We start from the raw sequence: 21,372 nt of genomic DNA on the forward strand, positions 1-21,372 counted from the left end.
AGCCTCCACCCTATGGCCTTTGATGGTCACCCACTGCCGGTACTTCTTAGTGTTTTTAGGCAGCGTGAGGTTAGGGACCTTCTCAAAATCTCTTAGCCAGAGAAGGGTTAACTCTTTGGGATCCCACACACCTTTGACCTCTACCTCTTCCCCCCAGATCTACACTGGCAATCTGGTGGGATGTTGCACGGGGTGGTGCATGAGGGGATGCATTGGGCTGACTTTAGGGACACTGGGGATCATAATACCAGTGGCCCACTTGACCATACTTGAAACAGGTGAGTGGCCCCCTCTGCACAGGCCTACCTGTCGGGGTCACTGGCTTCTTCTCAGGGGAGGCGGGGACACCACTGCTTGGTTCCCTTGGGAAGTACTCTCTGGAACTGTCTTGGCTTACCCTTGCCCCCCCCTACTTCTCTGATGGGGACCCTGCCCACCTCTGGCAAAGTCTCCCACAAAACCTTTGCGGACCTGTGTGCTCTCCCAGCGGTCCGCCTCCTCAGCAAGCGTCCTAGGGTTAATCAGCTTGCTATCAATCAGGTGCTGGCATAGCTATGGAAAACAGTTATTAGAGAAATGCTCCCACGCAAACAAATCATACAATTGCTCAAAAGTTTCCACTTTGCTACCTTTTACCCAGCAAACCATTGCTCTGCAGAAAAAAGACACATATTCATCCATGTGGTACCCTCTAATTTCTTACAGGTTCTAAACCTCTGCCTGTACATTTCTGGGGTCAAACCATAATGGGTCATCAAAGCTTCTTTCTTTTATATTCATACACCATTCTGCTCTCCTCAGGTAGTTCCAAAAGGGTATACCTACCATCACTCACAAAGCGTCCCCACAATCCCGCTCCCCAATCTTTCTCAGGGACCTGGAGGGACACCATTGCTATCTCATATGTGGCAAACCATTGCCCAATATCCTCACTCTTGTGAAAATCCTTAATGACATCCTTAGGAATATGAACTCTACTCTCAGGAGTTACTAAAGGTATGTTGCCACCAGAGGGGGAGACCGGGATACTCCTTGCCCTGATCTCTATCGCCCTCAACATTCTCTCATGCTCCATTTTCATTTTCTCATGTTCAATTGACAATCGATCCTTCTCAATGTTTAACTTCTTACTCTCAAGGTCCTTCTGACCTTCCAATTTAGCTATCTCCAAACTATGCCTCCTATCTCTCTCCCTGTCCTCCAGCTCTTCGCAGGGCAGGCTCCTTTGGGATAGACTAGTACCTGGATTGGAGGGTGTACTATCTCTCCTCCCTCTACTGCATCATCCTGCTGCCCTCTAGCATTATTTTCCTCATCCCCAGTGGACTCTTTCACTTTCCCCCAGGCCTTCAGCGCATTCTGGGACTCCTCCTTCCTAGAGAGACCTATCATAGGGACTGCAAATTGCTTACAAAATTACTTCAGCTGTCTGGCAGTATAGGTATCTAATCTTTCCTCCTCAAAGGTGAGGTCCTCCGAAGAATTGGATTGTGGCCTTCCCGTATGAGCAGTAGTTATGGCTGTGATAAACAATTCAATATTAGAACAACCAACCCAAAAAAATAAAACAAATTCAAAGAGGGAAAAAAAACGTGCATGGCTGCGCTTTGGTCTGCACTGACTAGTGGGGTCTACCAGTTATTGTACGTGGATCATAAATGCAAGTCCTGATCCTCATCGCTGACCGCCAATGTTAGAAACGGGCATCTCTAGTTGGCAATGGCTGGCACCAATGTCCAAATAGGGACCCTTCTTCCTAAGTCAGGGCAAGTGGACTACCCCCTTTGATAACCCCTGCTTTACCCTATGGTAACGTAGCACGAGCAGTTAGGCCTATCTCAGAGGCAGTGTGTGAAGCAGTTATGACCATGCACAATAAGGCAGTAACAACCCCACAAAAGGACACAACTCAAGTAGGTATCGAAAAATAGTATTTTCATCTAAGGTTTAACACAAGACTCTCTAAGCATTTTAACAAGCCACAATGCACATAAATCAGTATGGACTTAAAAAAGACAATAACATATTCATCAGAACGTGGCACTGACTGAGTTCAAGGCCTGGGTCTACGCGACCCGTTGCGCACCAGATACCTGCCGTTGGACGGGGACACAGCATGAAGAAACGGAGATGGTGACAGCTGGACTCCCAGCAACCACAACTCTTGACTGCAGTGGTCCTCAACGTGCACCCACAATGATTCGGGCACTCGGGGACAGGCGGGCTCCCAGCAGCAGCAGCATGTGGCTGTGGCGGCCCAGGCTGGTGGTGGCGATGACTCTCATCGTGCAGCTCTGTGGTGGGCTAAGAGCAGCAGCAGCTCTCTTTTAGCTGCGGCGGCCCACAGGACAACTCACGATGATGCAATATTGGCAAAGGTGCGGGCACCCAGTGGCAACATCTCTCTCTTAGCTGCGGCAGCCCTCAGGTCAAATCATGATGATGCAAAGTTGGCAAAGATGCAGGCACTCAGCAGCAGCAGCTCTCTTTTAGCTGCGGCGACCCACAGGACAAAGGATGATCTTGACCAGGCTGGCACAATGGCGTGCTAGCAGCGGCTACAGCTCTCTCTTAACTGCGGCGTCCCACACAGATTCAGGGAAGGTTCCGAAGGTTCAAATTAAGGCGGGCTCCCAGTGGCACCCACACGGAGTTAACAAGGGTTACCAGTCTACGTTCCCCACAGTAGACTAGAGGATCTGGATTACTCAACGGAGGCCTCAACTGCAAGTAGAATCCCTCAGAAAGGAATTCAGACGGTTGACGGGGTGAAGTCTAATGTCCCTGAGACTTCAGCAGGAGGCGCTCTGCAATCTTGGTAAAAGCTTTAAAGTCCTGTCCTCTGTTCACTCGGACAAAGTTTCGTCTAAACATCCAGAAGGAACACACTTGAAAAAGGTTTCAGTGCAGAGTTTTATACCAAAAAAGTCCTTGATCTCTAAAGTCACAAATCACTGAATCCAGCCAGAACCAGTTGGTGGGGTCGGGGAGCACTTGGTTTACGAGGCGGCATCCTGCCCTTTGAGAATCAGGGGGTCTGCTATCAGACGCCCAGTGGGAGGTGGAGCCATCATTCACCTTGTCAGGCACGGCCCTATTCAGATCAAAGAGTCACCCCTCCCCATACTCTGAATGCCGATCTCTCTCTCCAGCCAGGTCTGACCCAGCTGGCCCTGTTGCTCCAAAACGAGACAGCCAATTCACATACTAGCAAAACCTACAGAAAAGTTTAGGCAAGAAAATACCTCATTTTTATAAGAGGCATTTTCGAACTTGGGATTGGCATATGATCCTTACTAAAAGATGTATCTCAATGTCCTGAGCTTAAACATATCAAATTCTAATTTCCTATCATGTTCCAGGGGGCAGGTAGGATTATGGAATGTAATACTCAGCCCGCACATTCTAGCCAAGGAGAACGGATAGCGCCCAATAGTTAACAGTGAAATGGAGGGTAACTCGCTATTAGAACATGCTACACAGACATACTTTAAAAGCTGCTTCGGTGGGTAGCGCAAATCAGTGCTGCAGGCCCAGCAGAAGTATTTGGTCTACCAGCCCTGGGCACACACAGTGTACTTATACTAGGGGCTGGCAGGTAAACCAAACGAGCCAATTATGGTTATCACAATTCATACAGTAATCTTTACACAGGGAGCATTCGCGCTGTGGCACTGATTAGCAGTGGCACAGAGTCCAGAGCATCTAAATTCAGCCAAATTAAAAGATAGGAAGCAAAAAGAGGAGGGGGAGACCCGCACCAATGATGCCAGGTCTAACAGTTCACAACCAATATACTCAATATTGTGCAGCAATACACATATACAGTCAAGGGGACTGTGAAACCAAGTACTGTCTGCAAAGCAATAGCAACAGAAAGGCAAATATCCTGTGACGTGTGTGCCAGTTACACAGACACAATACATGGCATCCCACAGTAATATGGAACTATGTCACAACATGTTCAAACCTGACAACAAATACTGCAAGGCATTGCCATAAATCACCAACAAACACTGTCATCCATTTTGCCACCACTGTCACACTGCCTCACAGGAAATCTGAGAGCACATGGCCCTGCTGGGACCTGTGCTCAAACAAAGAACAGGACCCCAATACCTGACTGCCTGAAAGCCAACTTGCACTCCCTACAATGGAAGCATGCCTCATGGTGGGATATCAGGCCTTTGGGGGGGAGGACTGCCAACTCTGACTACATCTACCAGCAGCCCCTGTCACACACCCCCACCCACAATCACAAAAATACACACCTGGGAACATGCTCAACAAGAGAGTGAGTGAAAAGCCACTTCCAAGATCTCTGACAATGGGCTCTGCTGTGGGGAGTAGAAGGCCCTGCTGGGAATGGTGCTCAAACAAACAACAGGACACCACCGGCAGTCATCTTGCTATTGCTGTCTCACTCACTCACAGGGAAGCAGAGTCAAAAGGAAGGTAGGTGGATATGCCGGGAAGGTGGGTATAGCCAAAAGCATGATGGGAGTTGAAGTCCCATCCAACAGTCCCCCACCCACATAACCCAGCAAGCTCTCACTGAACCATGCTCACCTCACAGAGAGTACCAAAGTACTGTCAAAATGGCTGACACTGGTCTCTGCTGTGGGATGCACTAGTCCCTGCTGGGACTTGGGCTCCAACAAACAACAGGGCACCAATGCTTGACAGCCGGAACGTACATTGTGACTCCCTGCAATGAAAGCATGACACATCAGGGATTACCTGGCCTCTGTGGGTGAAGGAGGTCCTGCAATGACTCCAAATGCCATCAAGGCCACCTCTAAACACACCATCTCAGCCAGAACAAATAGCACCCTTGGGAGCAGTCACTCCGAAAGTAAATGCCTTGGCAAGATGGCTGACACATGGTCCTCATGTATGGATTGACTGCAAGTCATACCTATGCACTGGCCTACTCAAACACATTTACATTCAAAGACATTGGAACTGTAGGTATCCTCCCACTGTCTGTCAATGCAGTGTCCCTGGGGTGTCCCCTGACCTGGTTGTGAAGGTATGTCTCATAGATGACAATTGGGGAGATGCAGACATACTACATAGCGCCAATCACACACAATGTCACCTAGACATTATTGACAGGGGACACCTGACAGTGACTAGAATGGACACACCCATATGATTGGCACTGTAGCATGGTGTAATTCCCAAAAGGTGCATTTTTGAGCTGCAGTTCAATCTCACAATGTTCTGTGTTGTATGCATCATTCACACAACACATCACTCACTGTCATAGACCCTCAAAACGCAATGACTAACCAGTACTGCACTGGAGGAGGCATGCAACTCACGGCAGCATCACGGCAATACACACACCTCCGGCCATCACTGTCATGAGCATGGAAAATCAAGAGAGCTGCTGTGCTCAATCCCTCTCACCAAGAAGGAAATTGACAAGAGAAATAATGTTAGCACGGACAAAAGTCAGCACCAAAATCATTAGCTACAGTAACACCATGACTTGTATGAAATGAAATGTGAACTAGGAACACAGACAACCAAATAGCATCTCCCATCAGATTTCAGGCATACCGGACTGTGACCATGTTGTTCAGACACACCAATGTGGCGCACAAAGGCAAGCAAAAACTGCCACCACACATGCCCCAACCTTGCAACATACCGCAAATGGAATTGTTCGTATGTCCTTGTTAAAGCACATATGTGGACAGGGACGATACAGCTGTGTCAGGCATGTCATGGCACTTGAGTAGCAATAGCCATGTACAGACAATTTATCAATACATGAGCTGGTCATGCACACAGCTTGACGTACACATTGAAATGCTTCATGTTGCCATGACAAAGTGCTTTAACAATATCAACCTCTGTCTGTCACAACTTAGGACAATGCAAAGTACAGACTCTAATAATGATGTCGAGTGGCAACTGTTGTGTGCGAAACGTTGATGTCGGTAGAACCATAACGTACATTGCATGTCTCTTCCAAACACAGGTGATGCTGGGGACACAGCAGGAACTGAAGAAGAGCCCAGCCCCAGACTCAGGCGGACTAGGAGCACCCCGGTGTGGATCAGTCTCTGTCCTCTTCGGACGATGACCACGAATGACCTGGCACCTCCGGTGTGAGTCATCATGCAGCACCAGCAGTAGGAACACCAGCACCCCCTGCAACCACTCCTGCCATATATTGAAATGTGAACTAGGAACACAGACAACCAGGCAAGATGGCGGCCACAGGGGAGGCTGTGTGAGCAGCTCGGTCCCTGCTCCGGGTCCGGCAGGAGAGCGAATATGCGGCGTTTTACTCACTGATTATTCCGGTGTGCCCGATTCTACCTCTCCAGATTTTCTGCCTCTGCTCCTGTGGATTTCTCAGATTCGACGGAAAAAACGAAGTAACTCTTGCTCTCTCAGAGAGTGTGGCAGTCCTATGGGATAGGTCTGAGTATATGTGTGGTGCTCGATATTGATGGCGTCCCGTTTGTTCTCTTTCGACTCCTTGGAACCCCGGTGTGGCGGCTCCCGTATATCTCATGGCAAGTCTGCTGGCAGGTAGTCCAGGGGCGCGGAGGTGGGGGGAGAAACATGCCGCCCAAACAACCTACATGGAGAGGCAAGGTGAATCCCGATAATGACGGCGCAGAGAATGGAGCAGAAGGAGACCCAGGAGAAGCGGGAAAAGAGGAGCAGTCTCCTGCAGGTACGAGCAGAAAAAGGGGGGCAGAACGTGGTGTGAAAGCGAATGTGGCTGCGCGTGGAGCAAAACAGGAAACTCAAACTCTCCCTGAGCTGTTCGAGAGGCAAGTTTAAAAAAATACACAAGCGTAGCCACAATGTAGCGGAATTGAAACATTGGTTTCTCGTAAGGAAACTGGTTCTGTGCCCCCCTCCGGCGTTGCAGTAACCTCTGCTCCCGCAGTAGAGGCGACAAAGACTCCTAAAGAGAATATGCAGAAGGAGAAAATAATATCTGATTTAGTATCTCAGGGACAGAGCATTCTAGGAGATGCAGTCCTGGCGTATACTGAGAGATCCCCTCTGGATGGAAATACTGGCAGTTTAGACAATCTTGTTTCTGAAGTAGATTCTTTGGCGTTAACGGAGGATATTCTCAGACAGGACCTAACGGGATCTCAGGATATTCTTGAAAATTTCTATTCTATGTCTGGCCACTGCTCTGATGATAATGAGAGCTTAAGCAAAGACTGGGCGGACTATCCGGATGAGGGCAGCAGCATTGATGAGGATGAGGGCTCAGAAATAACTTTGCCAATTTCACCACGATCTTCAGTAACTACAGTAAAGAGGCAAAAAAAATAGGAAAACGTTGTACGCCAAATCTGGAGGGGCGCTCGCTGAGAATACTTTGGTGGGCACTCCGCCTGAGGAAACTCGACTGGTTGATGAGCCAGTCCAAATAGTGGAACAGAGCCCTGAGCAAGAAATTACATTATCTATGATTTGCCATACAATGATTGAGCACAGATCTGAGATCAAAGCAGAAAATAATCGGACTCAGGCAACATGCAGGAAAGTTCAGAATGCTGTACGGCGAGTAATTAAAATCTACTCTGACACTGCACTTAGAGTAACGGAGGCGGAGGCAAGAATCTCTACGCTAGAGGATGAGCTAGCTGCACAGAAAGCAGAGAATAATACCATTAGATCTCAACGAGACGACGTTACTTATAAACTATCCGAGTTGGAAAATCAGGTCCGAAAGAATAATTTACGGATTTTAGGAATTCCAGAGAAGAAGGAAGGGACTGTTGTTCGGAAATTCGTTTGCGAACTGTTTACAGAAGCATTGCCAGAATTGACTCTGTGGGATTGGTCAATGGAGATTAAAAGGGCACACAGATTTCCCTTCACTATTAAAGGGGGGAGACAAAGGGAGGAGGATCGCCCTAGAGCAATTTTGGTTCGGTTTTCGAATTTTCTGGCACGAGAAGCTGTTTTTGGACTTGCTCGACCAGACAAAAAAAGGCAGGCAAAAGAATGTAATTTTTTTGTACGTCCTGATTTTTGCCAGGCTACTGTCTCGAAACGCTGGCATTTGCGACAGCTCATTCCAGGGTTTCAAGGAAAAGGGGCCACGATCTATTTGCAAAATCCGGCTAAGTTAAAAGCCATTTTAAATGGTCAAACAAGGTTCTTTTTTTTCGAAAACCGAAGCGAAAGAATATCTTATGTCTCTATAACTTAGCAGTCTCTATATAGCTTGTAATGGATTTCAGTGCTATGATTGTTTGTGTGAGTATTACGCTCAACTTAAAGTTTAGTTTGATACAAACTAATGTATTTTTTCCTTCCGGACCTAGGAAAAGGGGTGGTGGGCGGCACTCCATATCTTTCAGGGACTGACTGTCCCAGTGCCTCATATGGTGGGATGGGAAGGGTGGGTGGTGAGTGGGCGGAGGAAGCAGGGGAGGGTGGAAGGTGTGGTGGTGGGGAAGGATGAGTGCTTGAGGGGGGGTGAAAAATCAGCAGCAGCCATGTTCATTTTGGAAAATGTTCTGGCCATTTTCAAATCACATTGTTTGGAGAATAGGTATAAAAAAAGAGGTAAAAAGAAGTGCCTATATGCAAGTAATTAATGTCCTGTTTTTTTTGCTTTGTTTTTTCTTGTGGATAATTGATAGGCAATTAAGGATATGTACACTCAATATTTGTGGGCTCAATGATCGAAAAAAGAGAGAAGTATTGGCTAAGATCGTTCAACTATCTCGTATTGATGTCTTGTGTTTACAAGAAACACATACTGAGTGGGGAAAACGAGAATTGTTGCAAAATTTGGGGTTGGAATTAGTGGTTTGCTCAAAACAAACGGGTATTAAGAGAGGTGTGGCTATTCTAGTTAGACGTGGTTCGATGAAGTGTATAAAGAGTCTGGCAGACTAATGGGGGCGTTGGGCTATTGCAGAATGTTAGTCAAGTCAGCATAGATTTACCCTATGTATGCTACATGGACCAAATGTGGATGATGCCGAACTCTTGAACTCTATTAATTCTGAATTATCGTATTGGCCCCAACCAGTGATTGTTTGTGGGGCTTGGAATATACACATGGAAGCTAACTTAGATATTAGGGGAAATACCGGGTACGTTGGAAGGAAGTATCGGACTTTTCGGGCACTGCGTGATTTAGTATTTGAGCATGGGCTCAAGGATGTTTAGAATGCACTGCATTCAGGAGTGCCTGGACATACCTATTTCTCTGCCCCGCATAAAAAATCGGTACGACTAGACTATTTTTTTGTTTCATTGCAATTGATTGGGAAGCTTAATATAGAAATTCTTCCTAAATTGGTTTCAGATCACAACCCCTTAATAATGGAACTAGTTATCGGCATGCACACAATGGAGAAGAAACAATTATTGTCCTTTGAGAGGAATTTATTGATGGACGAAAACTATTGTTTACACATGACTAGAGTAATACAGGAATTTTTTTAATTTAATAGAAAGACTGCTCCAAGCCAGATTGTATGGGAAGCTTTTAAGGCTATAGTCAGGGGGGAAACCATCAGTTATTCTAATGGGAGATGGAGGAAAAGGATAGCTAAGCATCAGGAGGACTGTTATTCGGTTATGGAGGCAGAACATAATCGAGCCAAAACCATTAGTTTAGGTCAAGATATCGGTACAGCCCAGAGAGACTTAACAGTTAAAAGAGACGATGCTTATTCTAATATTGCAGATCAAATTGCCCTTAAATATAATCAGTATAAGGAGCAAGCCTATGAATTTAGTGAAAGTACGGGTAGAAGCTTAGCAAAAAGGTTGCAGCAGAAAATAATTTTTAATGAGATTGAAAAGGTGGAGGATTCAAATGGTATTCTACAGGTTACTAGGGGTGGTGTTCTGGAAGCCTTTCATAAATTTTATCAAGATTTATATACAGCTCCCTTAGAGCCGACTTCATTGGGACCCCGGGTTACGAATTATTTGAGTCATTTGGAATCTACTAGACTTACGGAAACAGAAAGAGAATTGTTATCTGCTCCCATAACTTGGGATGAACTTGAAAAAGCTTTGTTAGGTTTGTCTCTTGGTAAAGCTATGGGTCCGGATAACATTCCGCTCTAATTTTACCGTACTTTCAGAAAGTTACTTAAGAAAGAGCTCCTTGAGGTATGTCAACAGGCATTTTTGGGTAACTCCAGACTCATGGTCTGAAGCGATTATTGTGATATTTAAAAAGAAGGGAAAGAAGAAAACCGAGATGGAGTCATACAGACCAATTTTACTTTTAAATGCTGATAGTAAAGTCTATTCAAAAGTGTTAGCAAATAGATTGAATTTTACGATGTTGAATCTAGTTTCAAAAAGACAACATGGTTTCATTCTTAAGCGTGATACCACAGAGCATGTAAAAAGAATTATCTCTCTTCTTGTCTGGTCTCAAGCGACTAACTCCCCTGTAGCGATTGTCCTGTTAGACGCCAAAAAGGCCTTTGATAGGGTTTCATGGAATTTTTTATGGCTTATCTTAGCTTGGAAGTGATTCTCATGGGACTCTATTAAAGCAATTCAGGCACTGTACTTTAAACCGAGGGCGTCAATTCGGATAGCTGGGGACTTCTCCAAGAATATTATAATAACACGGGGGACGAGGCAAGGTTGCCCTTGTTCCCCCTGCTATTTTCTTTATATATTGAACCCTTTTTTAAATATGTTAGAGGCAGAAGTTGGAATTATACGTGTTCAGATACATCGGATCGAGTATAAAGTATTCGCATACGCGGATGATATTGCCATAGTAACATGAGATATAAAAGTTTCGCTACCAAAAATAGTGGAGGCAGCTGAGAAATTTGGCGAGTACTCTGGCTATAAATTAAATATTTCCAAGACGCAGGTCATTCATTCAGAAGCTCGTCGTCCGACTGATATGAGTTTTGCACCTGAAACTCTCTATTTGGGGATTAAAATCTCCCCAAAAGTGGATCAAATAGTACAGTTAAATGTTGACTCTATTTTAGGCTCGGTGAATAAAACACTGGAGAGGTTGAATAATCTTCATTTGTCGCTATATGGTCGAAGTAATGTTTTAAAAATTATATTTTTTCCCAAGTTTTTGTATTTATTTTGCACAATCTCTCTCTCCTTTCCTACATCTTTTTTTGTAAAGGCTGATAGAATGTGCTCAAGGTTTCTCTGGAGTTACCGTAGATCGAGGAGAGCGATGAAGTGGTGCATATTACCCAGAGAGAGAGGGGGATGGGGGATTCCTAGCTTTCGTTTGTACTACTGGGCGGTACTACTAAAATACATGGGCGTTCTGATCAATCAAGATATCATATTGGAAGAAGCAGTTAGGCCATCAATTTATGAAATGTTACTTGGCGAAGTGGCCAAGCAATGTTTAATTTGTGAAATTGAGCCCAGTTATTATAAAAAGACAAAATTCAAAATGTTGTGGGCTGCATACGAAAATTGGAAGAAAATTAAAAGTACGTTAGGGTTGACCCTAAACTTGAACTATTATACACCTCTTAATAGCTGTCTCCTATAACCAAGTATTTTTAGGGATCAGGTAATGGCCAGGTGGAGTATAGCAGGAATACGTACATTAGGAGACTTATTACAGGGAAATCAGGTAGTCTCTTTTTTGTATCTACAGCAGAATAATAAAGTGGCAAGGACAGATTTTTTTAAATATCTTCAATTGAGAAGTTTCTGGATCTAAATAAAATGCAAAAGCAAATAATGATTGAAAAAGTTAATATTATTGAAGTAATTAGAACAAGAATTAAAATTGGTCCAATCTATCACTCCTTGTCAAAGAGTTAAATGATGATTTAGTTGTATGGGAGGATAAATGGCAAAGGAAATTGTCTATCGACGGACTGGATCTGGCAAGCGTAATTGAACTATCGAGGAAGGTTTTATTTAATGGGCCTTTAAAAAGTAGGCACTTTATGGCATTATTTGATTTATATTACACGCCGGCGAAGCTGGCTAAATGGAAATCTGTAAAAGGGGATAAATGCAGCCGGTGTGGCCTCAGTGCTGCAGATTCGGTTCACATTTTTTTTATGCCCTAAACTGAATAAGCTTATCATTGATATGGAATATTTCTTGAATGTCAGTTTGGGGATACAGGTTCATTTATCAGCTGAATTGATAATTATGGGGCGTCAGACAAATGCCATTAAAAATTGGACATTAGCAGAGGAGGGATTTTTATTTATTTGTATGCCAATCTTTTGTTGGTGTGTTACAACTCAATGGCTAGATGCTGAACCGCCAACATTTAGTAATTGGCAATCTAGGCTACTTTCTAAATTGTATCTAGAAACTGCTGCATACAAAATAAAGGGAATGAGGAAAAAGATTTTTGGTCAGAAACGATGGTCTCCTCTGGCCAATTGGTTGTGAATTTATGTATTAACGCTTTGTGATGTTTCTTCAACAATGTGGGAATTTATGTTGTAAATGATGAGATCTGGCTGTCTGCTGACTATAAAAATATATTAAAAAAAAGAGAAAAGGAACACAGACAACCAAATAGTATCTCCCATCAGATTTCAGGCATACCGGACTGTGACCAAGTTGTTCAGACACACCAATGTGACGCACAAAGACAAGCAAAAACTGCCACCACACATGCCCCAACCTTGCAACATACCCCAAGTGGAATTGTTCGTATGTCCTTGTTAAAGCACATATGTGGACAGGGACGATACAGCTGTGTCAGGCATGTCATGGCACTTGAGTAGCAATAGCCATGTACAGACAATTTATCAATACATGAGCTGGTCATGCACACAGCTTGATGTACACATTGAAATGCTTCATGTTGCCATGACAAAGTGCTTTAACAATATCAACCTCTGTCTGTCACAACTTAGGACAATGCAAAGTACAGACTCTAATAATGATGTCGAGTGGCAACTGTTGTGTGCGAAACGTTGATGTCGGTAGAACCATAACGTACATTGCATGTCTCTTCCAAACACAGGTGATGCTGGGGACACAGCAGGAACTGAAGAAGAGCCCAGCCCCAGACTCAGGCGGACTAGGAGCACCCCGGTGTGGATCAGTCTCTGTCCTCTTCGGACGATGACCACGAATGACCTGGCACCTCAGGTTTGAGTCATCGTGCAGCACCAGCAGTAGGAATACCAGCACCCCCTGCAACCACTCCTGCCATATCTGACAATAGACAGAGTACCCGTGCCCACACGGACAGACCAAGGCCACAAACCACCAATGGCACAAGTACACAGGGCACCCTGGAAGCGACGGGCAACACCACCAGCGCCAATACACACGGGGGCCCAGTGTTGCATGTAACTGCCACGGCAGGTCCTGCCCATGTGGGTAGTGGCGGTGGGAGAGGGGTTCAGGCAGAGGACATGTCCTGCAGACGGGGTTGGACTGCATGATTATACACACTTGCGACGCATCACAGTAATACAATGCATTACGATGTATTTATATGATGTTTTATTACTAATAAATAAAGCCATTTTAAAGTTTATTAAAATTGTTATGATAAAATTCCTGTATTATTACTCTTGTGATATTAAAATAATTATTTGTTAGATACACACATGAACATACATATATTAAATAAAATGAATATATTTAGTTGAAACTTCAAAATAATTTTATTCAATTAAACACTCTTTCCTATGAGGTGTTATTTTCAGCCCCTGCCTCTATTTTTTTCTATGAAAGTCTGATGCATTACCTGTGAGTGAAGATGTGCGGTGCTAGACTTACTCCACTGGTGTTCTGAAGTATAGTTGCAACTTTTTGGGGACCTTTTTAACTGAGGTAGCTTTAGAAATGCAGTTTGAGAACATAAATGGGCTTGCTCTTGTATTTGGGTACTATGTTTTGGCATTTCCTCCCCGAAAGTTCTTCTTAGCGTTCTCCACGCCCCTTCAATTTAGTTGTAGGAAATTCTCCATTTTCTATCCACTCCCCCGTCACTCCAACTTTACTACTAAAACATAGACATGAGTGTGTGGTGATCTCCACACAAGTGGCAGAGTTCTCTGTATAGAAAAGATAGTAAGGGCAGAGATCTTCACAGTAGGTTTGTGAACTACATATTGTAGTACATGAATAGCACCTCTAAATGTACCAGAGTTCAGTTTCTAAACAGGCATGTTCTACATGTACAGGTCGCACTTTTTTGTATCTGTTACATCATTTGAGGGTGTGTTTAATGTGCTCATATGGCTCCTGTAGTTTAGCAATGCCAAAGCCATCTCTGAGTTATGTTGGCTGGTTCAGCATGCCAGCATGTGTTTGCAGAGCTGCTAATGCTGATCACCTGGCGATATTTGACCATTTAACAATGAACCCACCATTCAGAACTGCCCTTGTTACTAACACCAGAGCTATAATGTTCACCATTTTCACCACTACAAGCACCTTTATCACCATCATATGTAGTAGATTCATCTTGCCTAGCTGCTAAAACAAATGGTGTATCGAAAGTGGACTGCAAAATACTTTTCTGCAAGATTAAAGTTACTGTCGTTGAATGCGTATCATCCTGATGGTTTGTAATGCTTTACAGAAATCCAAAGCTGTGCTGTGGCTGTTTGCATGACACAACGGTAGCTGCATGATGATAAGTAGAAGTCATGTATGGCTAATGGGAAAAGTAAACAAGTCCATTCCTTAATGCACAGCGAGCTTGATTCAAGCTAATATGGTGAACAACGTTGTACCTATTTCACGACATTGGTGAATTCCTGATTGACAAAAGGGATTTAGGAGATATAATACCTGCTTGACAAACCCACACATTGACACGGGCATGGAAAAATTCTAACTTAAATAAAAAACAATTACACATCACACAAAACGTCTAACTGAGAACACTAAGGGGCCCATTAGGACCACAGGCCGATCACCACCACCCGCATGGCGGTGGCGATCCGCCAGTGAGCCCCGCCCCGCCCGCCACCCATTTCCCCCCCCTCGCCATATTACTTTGGTGGGAGAACCGTGGCGGACGGAAAGACCGTCCGACGTTTTTCCACTCGGTCAACGAGTTGACCGGGCGGAAAAGGGTTTAATATGGTGGCGGTGTCTGATAGACACCGCCGGCCATATTAACATGGGTGCAGAAAGACGCCTTTCCGTGGCGGCAATGTAAAGGCATGCAGGAATTGAATGTGGGGGCCCATTGAGGGCCCTCAGATATTCTGGGGGGTGCACATGGGGCATACCTATGGTACCCCCCAGCAGTTCCATGCACAAAATGGCAGTGCACAACATGCCTTCCTGGCATTGTGGCGGACGGTGCTGAGTGCACCGCCCACCACAATGCCAGGAATGCCACTGTGGCGGGCGCATCCTAATTGCCCCCCCCCGGGACCCACGCCCTGATGGCGGGCGGTCCCTTTTACCGTGAGGAAGCCATCCTAATGATGCCCATAGTATTTACATCACCTACACCAAAATGAATGACAGACTAAGCCATGCAACATTCCCACAAGATAAAAAGATAAAAAATGCAGTACTCCAGGTCATAAGGGCCATATATATTACCATTTTAATTGAACGAGTTGCAAAATGAAATGTACAACAGTGTCTCAGATACTGTTTGCAAATCCCAAATGGGTCGTAACCGACCTGCCTCATTAATATTCATGCTGCAGGTTGCAATTTTGATCCATTGGAAATGGCCAAAACTCACAGAGATGATGGCAGACCACCATGTCTGCGACTGCTTTTCAATAAAGCAGTTTTTTTATGCAGCCCATGTTCCCAAAAGGAAAATGGGATGCATTTAAAAAACAAAAATGAACGTTTCTGTTTCCTTTTTGAACAGTAGGCAGTGGTTCGTGGTACCACTGCATGCACTTGAAAAAAAATTTGCTGCCAATCACAGAGGGAAAGGTGTCCCCTGAGGACCCCTTCCCATTTGCAACTGGCTTACCACCTACTTGAAGTAGGCAGTAAACTGTGATTGTTTTGGGACCATATTCCAGTCGTAAAACAATTGTACATCCCCCTGCAACTCACTATTAGGAAGGGACCTCCTTGGCATTCTACTTCCAAATAGCAACTCGCAAACCCTATGTTGTGAGACAGTAACAAGTTACTGACTCACAAAATAGGGTTGATGCATGCTACAGGCCGTTTTAGCAGTCGCAAATGGCCCGATTCACTGTTTGAAACCACTAATAATGGTCGTACATGTGGCCCTCACTCCTGAATTGCTGAAGCAGATATTGATACAAGCATGTGCCAATCTAAGTCATCTTAAAACCATGTTCACTGCCCATACCCAACTCACTCAGATTCTTGGAACGCAAGAAACAAGTTACCAGAACTCACAGTTGCATACTGCAGCAGTTCCCAGCATTAGCCTTCTGATGACCTTTTACCTCCAGAAATGCTTGCTAGCGTAAAAGTAAAAACAAAAGCAATAAAATACACCAACATGTGCCCAACAATGAAACACCCTCTATGGTTATGATTTCTCAGTTAGACTCAGTCTGAGCTTTTGAAGCACAGCTCCATCTACACGTGGGCCCTAAAGCAAGATCACCCAGCCCCATGGAGCCCATCTTGGCCACAATTTCGAGCTTTGACTTGCTTAAGGTTTTTAACTTCCATAAAAATTGATATGGTTGAGGGTAAGATTCTTGACCAAAGAGAACATGTAGGCCTTTTCTGACCTATGTCTCTGACTGGTTGGCCACTGAGAGTGTCTGAGCCCAGTCAACTGTGGTGCAAAAAATACAACTGCCTTTTTAAATTCCCATTGTTCTCATGAATGCTTTTTGGTGTTTTTTCATAAATTCATAACACGTGATCTCATCAACCAATGTTAGTTGTTGTGGTGCCCTTTTATCATTGTATTACAGTGCAATAAAATTCACTTGGGAATTCTAAAAAAAAAGTCATTCCTTTTTTACTGTGCTGTTGTTTTGGGTGTTGCTGTTCATACACCACATGCATACTCTCTAAGGATAGCAGTGACTGTACCACACTACCAGGGCTAATCCTTAATTCCTGAGAGAATCAAGTGTTTGCTTCTATGTGATTGTTTTAACTGTGTGGGAGCTCAGCCATACACCACACAAAGAGGTAGACTTCTCGCCCCCATGATTTATCAATCCAGCTTCCTACAACCACAAGAACTTTCAACTAACATCACTATAAAACATGTTGAGGGTCTAACCACCTACTAGGTGTCCACGCACCTTGCCAGTTCCTACTTTACTATGTTTCTTTCTAGATGATACTTTCCAGGTGCTACTACATGATATGTACTGGTCGATGCAAGGCTTCAGTGTCATGATTCATATCTTACTTGGCCTAGTGACAGTGGCACGTGAACCATTCTGTGTCATACGAGTATTGGAAGCATTGTGTTAGAATATATGATTAATATCTGTACTTACCAACTTGCCTCCCGATCTACATTCTGCTGTTGTTAGTCAATTTATGATGAGGTTAAATGATGAGAGGAAGTAATTGAAGTCAATAATGAGGGTGTGTTCTACTCTGGTCATCCAAAGGATGTAGTTAAATTATATTAAGCTGAGTGCCAACCAAAATAAATCATTGATGTCAGAGAGAATCTGTGAACATATCACTTCAAGAGAATGCATTTTTGCCTGTTGTTAAACCTGTCAGCCTTAGGGTTGTCTTCCCCCAACTTCTCCCTTCCATCGCCACTATTCTGACCTTGTTTTCATTTGCATTAGGACTCTGGGTCCTTCACCACTGCTAACCAGGGATAAAGTGCATGTGCTCTCTCCTCTAAACATCCAAATATTGGAACATACCTAATTGGCATATTTAATTTACTTATACGCCCCTAGTAAAGTAGTACTATAATTGCCCAGGGACTGTAAATTAAATGCTACTAGTGTGCCTGCAGCATGGATTATGCCACCCACTTAAGTAGCCCTTTAAACATGACTCATGCATGTCATTGCAGAGCCTGTGGGTGCAGTTTAACACCTTGCCTGCGTCGAACGTTCAGCTCCAGTGCTGAACGTTCGAAAAACGGGTGGGGCACCGTCGGCCAACGGACGCTCGCAGCACTACCAAGGTAGTGCACGTGACGACCGCTGGCCGACGGCAGCAGCCAAGGGGTTAAGCTGCCATTCCGACCTGTCAAAATATACCTTTTGCAAGCCCCAAAACTCCCTTTTTAATACATATAAGTCACCCATAGTTTAGGCCCAGTACTGTGTAGGCCCTGTACAGCCTCTAAAGGGCAGATTTACTAAGGACTTGCATTGTCTTTGCATGCGACAAGTTGTTGCAAGGCAGCACAAGTCTATAAAGGAGATTTAGTAAACCACGCAAACCCACCCATGGCTTTTTATGCAAATCCAAAAAACTGGGATTGTGCCAAAAAGGTGCCCCTACACCACAGAGACTTAACAAGGAGATACACCCTTATTTATCTTCTCCAATTACTCCTTATTTGTTTGCTGCACTTGCAGCATACATAGAAAGAGCAATAAGCCTCTAAAGATTGTTTATGTGCAGGAAGTTGTCCCTTCCTGCACAGAAACAATCCTTCCTGTAATGCAGGCACCCTTGCACATTGTCACTAGACAGCACACAGTGCACAAGCATAAGGAAAGAACAAAAATGCACCATATCTTGGTAAATATGGAGCATTTCTGCCCTTTTCCTTTCACACAACGCAGCACAATGGGTTGCCTTGTTGAATTATGTTGCATGGAAGAATGTTTAAGTTGCTTCTGACTCCGAATGTAGAAATGTTGATCGGTCAAAGTAACAAAAAGCATCCGCCTAACAAGATGACTTCCGCGTCTGTGAAATTTGAACTTCTTCCACTCAGACCTTTTCCCACTAAACCCAACGGCTTCAAAAGAATCGTCTCCAGCGTCTATCAGGCTTCAGGAGGACTTCGGCAGATACAGCTTTCAACTTTGCCCTGCTAGAGGATTTTGACTTCCATAATAAATGCTAAGTCATAAGGTAAAAACTTAGACTGGGACGACCAGCTTGTTGTATCCCACCTGCTCTACACAAACATTGATTCTGATTAGCGCTTTATTTTTCTGGCTTACAACTTTAAATTCACCCGGAGCGCCGGCCCCCTTCCCCAGGGCCTTGAGGCCCTCAAGTGTGAGTAGGGCGCTTTATAAACCCCTGATTGATTGGTTGATTGAGCTCGGGTCCTCCTATTATATTTTTGTCATTTTGGTGTCATTTTTATTATAACGTTTTCCTTGATGTTAAGAAATTGGTTGTGATATTTTTTATTGAGTTGCGTTTTTACTTTTTGAGTGTTTTAATTTTGCCTCATACTGTGCTCATTTTCCTAGTTAGGCCTGTCTGATCTAAGCCTAACCTATCAGGTGGTGAGAGGGGTTTAAAAGATTGTATCAGTTTGTTTGACCTGACAGGATTTGAGGGCAGGAATCACATCACCCCGAATTAATACCCCCTTTCTTACACTATGGCATTTATAATAAGATCGATTTTCTAAGTGGTACGTAGACACCTATTGTTATGTTTACTTCACTGATTTATGTAAGATCTTTATCAAACTGGAACCCTAAATCAGTTAGAGAAAGTCATTGAAAGGGGAGTCTATGTTTTGTGGGAAAAAAACAACCACTTCAAGAGCAAGACCCTATACATGATGCCTATGTGCACTACTTTCTAATACATGTTTTATTAGCAACGGATGCTCTTACACTGTTTTAGTGATAATGTTTAAGATAAATGTTTTAAAAGATGAAATGTGCGTGTTTTTACAGATTTGAATGAGAATATTGTGCCCTTTAAATTACTCGTCCACTAACAAGGTCAAAGCTGTAGTTTATCTCACATTCTTCTTCTGATGGCACAGAACTCTCTATGCATTCTGCAGTCCACAATTGATAGGTCACATTAAAGTGTGCGACATAGAGGCAGACGTATTGGGAAACAGTTTAGAGGTATTGGGACGTAGTGCTAAAATAAAAGTACTATTCAGCTGCTTCACTGACATTGTTTTCCATTTGCATGAGCACAACTATTGATTTGAAACTTAAAAATTGAAGAGCTGACCAATTCACAATTCGATTTGAAATATTATATACATTCTATAAAACGCCAATACACAAAAGTAAAAGGGGTTCAAATCGAGAATGCACATTTACAAATGAACACTCTGAACAGTCAGATTTGCACGTTTCTGCAAAACGAGGCATGCCAGTAAGGGAGAGGGAGGTCCTTCGTTTCAGTGGTATACCACATCAGTAAAGCCATTTCCACAAATCATACCTTGTACCTTGACTCTGGAGGTGAAAGTGCCTGGGTGAAACACGTACTACTGTGTCAGAATCAGTATTACAGTCGGTTTTACCCCGGGTATTCCCACGAGACTCGGAATGAAGGTCCAAGAATAGGACAACCAGAAATCACACTATTTACTTGCATAAAAATAGAAATGCGAGTGAAAGTGCAAGCCATGTCAGGATCAAAAATCTGTCCGCAGAGTAGCTTCCATCAGCGCATGTCATTTGTGTATTGAGGCAAATTATTAAATAGCAAGAAAAAAATGCGAAATATTTAAAAACTATCTTAAACTATTCCGAACAAGAGAGGAGAAATCTGAGGAAGGACTACCTAGACTAAGAGTCGTTCCAATGTCTTGTAATGGCTTGGAATCGTGTGGAAAATGTGATTAAAATGAACATGCGTTGTCCGTAAACACGATTATATGCAGCATGCGCTGAAGTAAATTAAGGAAACACTAGGAGCAGGTTAGTTACATACATCTCCATTGGAATGGAGAATTATTTTTATTACATTATGGATTTTATTAAAGTCACAAGTTTTAAACAAATGTTTCAAAGCCTCAAATCCAAAGTTTGTTTCTGTCATGCTCCACTGCTAGCCAGGTAGGGGGTACCCCTGAGTCAATCCATAAGAAACAGAAACAAATTTTAGGAAATGAGAAATTAACATACTTTTCATGGTAGAATAATGCGGTGGATGCCATTTCTAAACCGGCTCTCGGGCTGCTTTATGCAAGAATAATATCAATTAAACCCCCCTGGAATATCTTTTGTGATGTAAGAATTTGATTTATAAACCTCTGTGTCACATTCTCTAATAACCCATTGAGGTTACCGAGGGAGATCAAAGCGCCTATCTTAATGTTCATTTGGCTTCGTTTTACCAAATTTCCTTAGATTGGAAATAAAATTGCCCTCTCATTCAGGCAGGTTAATGCAGCTTAGGAAGAAAGAGAGCAGCCAGCACCATGTGCCCGGATGAGGCTTTGGGCGGTCACACAAACACAGGAGAACCATTTTTTTAAAAAAAGAAGTGAAGAAAAGAAGCAGAGAATAGCAGCCCCCAGCCAAATTCCAGAACCGGTGGCATCAGCACCGTCCTATTCACCAC

This window comes from Lissotriton helveticus, chromosome 1_1, assembly GCF_964261635.1.
Source record: "Lissotriton helveticus chromosome 1_1, aLisHel1.1, whole genome shotgun sequence".
Taxonomy (NCBI): domain Eukaryota; kingdom Metazoa; phylum Chordata; class Amphibia; order Caudata; family Salamandridae; genus Lissotriton; species Lissotriton helveticus.